We start from the raw sequence: 7,643 nt of genomic DNA, 5'->3' as shown, positions 1-7,643 counted from the left end.
TGCAAACCAACAAACCCAGAGCCCATGCCCCGCCAATTCTTTATGGCTCTCACACTCTGCCCCAGCCACTAGTTCCCTGTCCCAACCACCCCAGGACACCCACGGACCACACACCTCGGGACAACTCTACAGCCCAGGGGCTGCTGAAATGATTCAAACCAGCCAATCCCAAACCCACTCAGCCCTCCTCACCTGCTCCTTCTGCATACACCACAGTACAGGCTCCTGTCCCTGCTCCCTGTTGCAACTCCTCCAGCCCTGGTGCTTCCCCGTGAGGCCCTGTGTGCTGTGGTGTGCCCGTCCTCTTAGGAACTGTGAGTAATAACCTATCCTTTCAGTGGAAATCATCTTCTGATCTGTTGCACTTGTGTGTGTGCTAAGTCACTTCAGTCGTGTCCAACTCATTGTGACCCTATGAACTGTAGCCCACCAGGCTCCTCTGTCCATGAGATTCTCCAGGCAAGAATACTGGAGTGGGTTGCCAGGGCTCTTCCTGACCCAAGGACTGAACCCATGTTTCCTGTATCTCCTGCACTGATAGGCGGGTTTGTTTCCACCAGCACCACCTGGGAGCCCCTGTTGGACGCACTATCCCTCAGTTTTTCTGTGAATAATCTGGACCTTCAAACACTCTGTTCCCACACCCTTCTCCTGTCTTGTGGAGCTCAGCACCGTGGCTGTCCTGCTCTCCTTGGAGACAGGACTGTGTCCTGCCCTCCTGTCCTTACCCGTCACATCTTAGATTCAACTCCGTCACTTCAGGTGAATTAAGTGACTGTTCCTTGCAGTCTAAAAATACCAACTGCAGAGATTCCAGATCTGACCTGTGCCTGCTTCTCCTGCGCTTTCTCCTAGTGTGCTTCTCAGACCCTTCAGCGGCAGCCACACAGGGTGCTTTCTTATTCTTGAACGTTCCTGCTTTCTACACTGTGTTCGTGCAAGGTCTCCATTAGGAATACCCTCCTCCTCCCCTCTGTTGGCTAAGTCTACTCTTCCTTCAAGGTCCAACTCCAGTCTCACCTCTCCTTTGAGATTTCCTTGACTTCATCATTTCCTTGGACACCTGCACCCCCTACTGCCTGGGACATTTATAGGACAGCCCATGCCCCTCACACGGGCAGCACTTGCCCCTCAGTGTTCTGGAGCTATGTCTCCCTAAGGTTCTACATTCTCTGGATGCAGAGAGCAGATGCTTGATTCTGTGCAATGACAGGATGCATTTGATAATAACTACATCCTCCAAGCAAGAGAGGTGGGTTTGATCCCTAGTTGGGCAGACCCCCCTGGAGGAGGGCATGGCAACCCACTCCAGTATTCTTGCCTGGAGAATCCCATGGACAGAGGAGCCTGGTGGGCTACAGTCCACGGGGTTGCAAGAGAGTCGGACACGACTTCACAACTAAACACCACCATCAGCACTTCCATCCTCCACATCTTCCTTCTCACTGCTGCTGCTGCTGCTAAGTCGCTTCAGTCGTGTCCGACTCTGTGCGACCCCAGAGACAGCAGCCCACCAGGCTCCCCTGTCCCTGGGATTCTCCAGGCAAGAACACTGGAGTGGGTTGCCATTTCCTTCTCCAATGCATGAAAGTGGAAAGTGAAAGTGAAGTCACTCAGTCGTGTCCGACTCCTAGCAACCCCATGAACTGCAGCCTACCAGGCTTCTCCGTCCATGGGATTTTCCAGGCAAGAGTACTGGAGTGGGGTTCCATTGCCTTCTCCGCCTTCTCACTGAGTTGAGGTATAAAATTCCTGGATGTGACAACAGGTGTCGCTGTATTGAGCAGGGTCTGGCTGGGAGGAGAAGCCAGAGATCTACCTGTTCACCTCTCCATCCTGGCCTCGACCACCTGGGTGGCGAGGCTGCCTGCTCCCAGCTTTCCCAGAGAAGACCTGCCTTCTCCTGTGACTTTCTGACACTCCAGGTGAGCTCCTTCCCTTTTGTTTCCTCTCGGGCCTGGGAGGGAAAGTGAAATGTAACTAAAATAAATGAGAAAGGAACTAGAGGAACTAGAGGGGAACTGCAGGAGGCCAGGCATGCAGGGACTCTTCCTGCGAGGAGCGCGGGGCTGGGGCGGGAGGCCTGGAAATCAAATGGGTCCTTCACAGTTCAGTCTCAGGCTGACTTGTTTATAATAAAAACATTTGGTTTGACTTCCACAGAATCCAGCCTATGATGCAAATGCTTAAGCGTGTTAGCCCACATTCCTTGTCGTCCCCAGAGAAGTTCTGTTCAGAAAGCGAGAGGGGTGGAAACAAACAGTTCCTGGGAGTGTCTCCAGTCAGCGCCCTTGCATTTAGTCTGAGCCATGCAAATAATTTGGATGCTAAAACTCAAGCCCTACGTGGACCTTTTAAATGACAAAGCAATTATGTGTGTCTGAGGAGACAGACAGTGTCTCTTTAAACGTTCTTTCTGTTCCTCGGGTGTGTTGTAATCAGCAGATGGCCGGCCCTACCTTCCCCAGGGCCCCCCTTGCAGCAGACTCTTCTAATAGCTAATATCCTGCAGCGACCAAGGCCATTAGAAGGATTAAGCCATTACCCTCCTGTCCAGCAAACACACAGCGCTCACAAGGGCCGCCTTTTCCTCTTCGGTTGTTGTTTTCATGGATGAATCAGGGCCTGATGATTGGTTGAAAAATCATAACAGGGAGGGCAGAGGGTTATGGTCATTCTTTTCGAGGACACCTCCCTAATAGCCTTGGGATTTGAAGGTCCTTTGTTAGAAGAAGGGCAGGAGTCAGTTTTGTGGCTCGAGCAAGCTCTGAAAATACAAACAGCAGTCAGACCTGTGCCCTCAACTCCGGAATATCTCATCCTCAATTTCTCGAGCATCAGGGTAAGCCTCTTTGCTCTGCCTGTTCACACAGCCAGACTGGCTGGGTTTGTTCTGCTCAAGACAAACCACCAGCCCAGCCCAGAGCCACGTCGCCGGCTCAGGAATACTCTGAAATATTGCCACCCAGTGGCACTTCCAAGGCATAACAATTTACAACCAGGCAGCAGGGAACCGGGTTTCAGGAGCTGAAGGACCCAACCGAGAGGAGGCTGTGAAAACTGGTCTAGAACAAGCTTCAGAAAAGCATCCATCTAAGCACAAAAGCAGGGAGCTAGTTTGGAACTGGCCACATTGGGCAGGTGATGGGAACATGGGAAGAGACACTTGGGATATAAAGAGAAGAATGAGGGTAAAGACCTGGTGCGGCTGAGCTGTCTTTTTCCAAATGGAAGAAATACACACTTTCTCTAAGTGGGAGCTGGAGAAGGATGACAGGGAGATGAATCAATGGAGCATCCTTTGGAGTCGGCCTCAATTCAGATGACTCAGTCTCTCACATGTGTGGGTTTTTAAGGATCCTTGGGCTCTACTGATTTAGGGGACATCACCAGACTTGTTTCTTTACACAGAGAACAAGATCTCTAAATCTCCCTGCAGCCCTAACATTGTGAAACTTTATTATCCCAGCGAACTAGCAATGCAGAAATACAGGCAATATAAGCCGTAGGCAATCCATAAATCATGGGTGTCTGACTTCCAAATGCAAGATGGGAGAACATAAAAGATGAATCCATTTTCACCTCTCGATGACTCCCTGCTGGGACAAAGCTTGGAAGGTTTCCCTGCAGGACGCTGGGTGAGTTTCAGTAAGAACCTACTGTCTCACCTCCCAGCATTAGCAGAGGAAGGCTGGCTTCCTGGGATCTGGATCCTTCTAGCACTTTCTATGGGGTGGAAAAGAGGTTGAGAGAGATTGGATCAGAAGGGAGGCTCCACTCTATTAAAATGGAAGCTAAACTAGAAATGAAAGAGTTAGACATTTGATGTGCATATGTTCAGTTGCTTTGGATGTGTCCAACTCTTTGTGACCATATGGACTGTAGCCCTCTGTGATCCTCTGTCCATGGGATTCTCCAGGCAAGAATACTTGAGTGGGTTCCCATACCCTCCTCCAGGGGATCTTCCCAACCCAGGGATCAAGCTCATGTCTCTTTCGTCTCCTGAAGTGGCAGGCACATTCTTTACCACTAGTGCCACCTGGGAAGCTCTAGGTCACCCTTTTCAGTTATATTTTTATTTTGCTTCTTTCAGAGGGCAAGCTATTCCAAAGAAGTCAGATTCTGCTGGCTGCAGCATAAGAATGCAGGTGGGAGGGAAGGGAAAGGCATTCAGACTCCTCTAATCTTATCTGATAGCTCTCAACCAGCCTCCGTTTTCAGGATTTCTTGGGAAAAGGCATATGCGATCACGATTTTAAAAAACCATTGGAATCCCTTTCCAGCCAAAGTCTGAAAGAAGATTTGGGTTCAGGCTCTATTTGAAGACACCCAGGTTGCACTTTCCCCTCAGCATTTAGGGTGCGGCGGTTTCTGCTTATCTAAAGTGCTCACATTGCAAATACGAGCAGCAGAGCCGGGGATTTAAAAGTCTGTCCTGATGGGAATTTGAACCGAAATATTCTGCCCACTGCCACTTTATAAGCTGGGAATCATCAAGCCGCTACAAATACCTTGAGGGGGCCTTGCAGTTGCTCAACATAAATCAGCAGAATGACAGGCAATTGACTTTGAAGACAGCTCTCACATGGCTGAGTGGTTGGAGCTGCTGGAGACCGATGAGGGCATTTTCCTGTAAACATGACTGTGATTAGCACCGGAGTAAATAGCCAAACGGGCTCTGTCAGACCCCAGCCTCCTGCTCTGGATTTTTCATTAGGCAGAAATCATCGAGTGATCCTGTGTAGCCAAGTTGGTGATTCTGAGAAAGAAGCTTGTGCTTTAATACCTGATGAAACCTTTTGATTTCCCCTGAAGGTAGGTAAGATCACTTGATCTAGCTGTGTTTTTCTGGAGCAATAAAATGTGTGTGTGTGTGTGTGTGTGTGTGTGTGTGTGTGGTGTGTGTGTGTGGTGTGTGTTCAGTTGCTCAGTCATGTCTGGTTCTTTGCAACCCCAGGGAATGCAGCCCACTGGGCTCCTCTGTCCATGGAATTTTCCAGGCAAGAATACTGCAAGTGAGTTGCCATTTCCCTCTCTAGGACATCTTCCTAAACCAGAGATTGAACCTGCGTCTCCTTCATCTCATGCATTGGCAGGCGGATTCCGTACTACTGAGCCACCTGGGAAGCCTGGAGGGAAAAAATAGGAGTATGGAAACCAGACCCTTCACGGCAAAAGGAATTCGGCTTGCGGTCCACACTCCACCTAACAAAGTTCGGCACAGCTCAGATTTTGGGCAAGTGGAAAGTGCCCCTTTGAAAGTCTGGCCTTCCTACTGCCACCTGAGGTCACCTACTCACAGCCCTGGGGAGGTCAGGAAGATGACATCAGTAGCTAAGCTGGCTGGGGGCCGAGGCCACCTGCAGTGTGCAGGACCCTCCCAGGGAGGCCGGCTGACCCTGCTCCAGCCAGGCTTTTGCCAGTGGAGGCAGAGAGCCTGGGGTTGGCATACCAACTGATTTTTCAAAAGAAGCCAGAAATCGGGATTTTCATGAAACACTATGTGTGCCAAGGCAAATATGCCTACAGGCCAACAGCAACCTCTGGTGAAAAGGGAAACCCTCCTACACTGTCAGTAGGAATGCAAATCGCTGCAGCCACTGTAGAAAACAGTGTGAAGGGTACTCAGAAAACTACACGGAGTTGCCACACGGGTCCAGCAATGCCACGCCGTGCATATACCTGGGCCAAGCTATGACTCGAAAGATACACGCACCCCTGCGTTCATAGCAACACTATTCACAATAGCCAAGACGTAGGTGCAACCTAAATGTCCATCAATAGATGCATGGGTAAAGAAGATGGGGTATATACACAAAATGGAATACTGCTAAGTCACTTCGGTCGTGTCCGACTCTGTGCAACCCCATAGACGGCAGCCCACCAGGCTCCCCTGCCCCTGGGATTCTCCAGGCAAGAACACTGGAGTGGGCTGCCATTTCCTTCTCCAATAAATGGAGAGGGGAGAAGGGACCATGAGAGGACTGAGCCCCCAGACCAGAGGCCCAGTGGAAGGGGGGACTGGGAAGAGACCTGACAGGGTGCATCTCAGAGAGGTGGTGGGAGGAGCCCACAGAAGGAGTTTCCTGGGAGCCATCAGAGAAACAGAGGACGTGGTTCTGTCCTCGAGAGGTTTCCAGTGTGATGAAAAAGCCTAAAGAAGCACTGGCAACAACCCAAGGACTTCAAGACGGTGGGTCCAGAGAGGGTCCAGAGAGGAGTGTCACTAGAGCCCGGACACGACGCCAGTAGGTGCTCCTGGGGGCTGAGCGCGGTCTGAGGTCATGGAGGTGAGAACAGTGACAGCAGAAGTTTGGGGAGTCCACACAGCTCAGTGGCCCACACTGTCGGGGGGGCGGTCTGGGAGGGGGCCCTGGGGGGCTCTTTGGGGTGGAGTCGTGCATGTGCCTTCTGTCTCAAGGGCACTCCAGGGTGGCATTTGCTTGCTCCCTGCTGAGCACTCTGGGGCCCGAATGGTGAACAAAGTCTATAGACCCCCATCTCCCAGGAAGGCAGCAGTCTCTCTCTGCCTGTTTAAGACTGACAGCAGCTGCCACGGAGGCTGAAGGGTGGTGGGGAGCCCAAGCGCTGGGAGGAGAGCTGGGGCCTTGGCGTCACTGCTTGGTGCTCCGTGATGGTGCAGGGGCCGGGGCAGGGGCCAGGACTGGCGGGAGCTGAGGACCCCGGCATATGGATGAAGGAACACGGGGAGGGATGGAAAACACCAGAAAACGAAGAGAGATGTTTCAGAGGGGAGGTAATATCTCGTCACAGGAGGCAGTCGTTACATTTTTGCTGAAAGGGAGAGGAACCCACTAGAAGCGGCCCTGAGCCTGCCCTGGCCCTTCACTCTGTGCGGCTGGGACCCTGCCTCCCTGGGGAAGTGGCAGCTGGGGGACACCGTGCTTTTGGGAAAATCTAGGGGTCTTGCATGGGCACACTGGATGGAGACACAGGCCGGAACCGCGTGGCAGGGACCTGCCCTCCCTGAGTGTCGGCCACACCCACGGAGGTCCTGCCAGGCAACCCCCATCCTTCCCAGGCTGCAGTGAGGTCCCAGGTGGGGAGGCTCCCCAACCAGCCTCTGTTCTGTGTCTCCCTTTGAACTTGAACCCCACAAAGGCAGAGCCACAAGGACACGGCAAAAGGAGCATGTGCCACTGCAAAGGGCAGGGGACAGGCCCCCCGGCTCTTCTTGCCAGGCCACCCGTCACGTCTGAAGCAGCCGTCTTTGTTCTGCACGTCCTGTCTCCCTTCTCCCACATGAAACTGCTCAGGAGCCACGTCAGCTCCCAGTTCCGACTCGGAAAATATAGCAGCACACAATATGTTGTTTTGGCAGAAAGCTATGAATCTGAGTATGGAATGTCTGTCACGGGGGCCCATCCAATTAACTCACTTGTCGGGAAATCAGAATAAATCGTTGAGAGGAGTCTCTGCTCAGACCTGTATTTCTTCCTCATTCTCCTGGTTCAGCAGGTGTGGTCCCCCAGGCCAGGGCGATTCAGGGCGGAGGAGGACAAATACACATCTTCCCTGTGGTTTTCCGCTTCGAGGGAAGAAAGGGGCACTGTTTCCTTGCATCTCAGACCCTGGAATTCTGGTGAACGGTTTATGACCGTGGTGGGGGCAACCCGAGTCCC

General features: G+C 52.2%; 1 long non-coding RNA gene across 1 annotated transcript; it reads left to right on the top strand.

Moving 5' to 3' along the window:
- Positions 1 to 1,355: 1,355 nt before the first annotated feature.
- On the top strand, positions 1,356 to 7,432 carry LOC139186199 (uncharacterized). Its single transcript, XR_011569737.1, has 3 exons — positions 1,356 to 1,925; positions 2,164 to 4,815; positions 4,958 to 7,432. It is a non-coding gene; the product is annotated as an uncharacterized lncRNA (long non-coding RNA).
- The last annotated feature ends 211 nt before the right edge of the window (positions 7,433 to 7,643 follow it).

This window comes from Bos indicus, chromosome 12 (assembly GCF_029378745.1).
Source record: "Bos indicus isolate NIAB-ARS_2022 breed Sahiwal x Tharparkar chromosome 12, NIAB-ARS_B.indTharparkar_mat_pri_1.0, whole genome shotgun sequence".
NCBI lineage: Eukaryota > Metazoa > Chordata > Mammalia > Artiodactyla > Bovidae > Bos > Bos indicus.
Note: the sequence above shows the minus strand (reverse complement) of the source record. Positions and strands in the feature narration are given on the sequence as shown.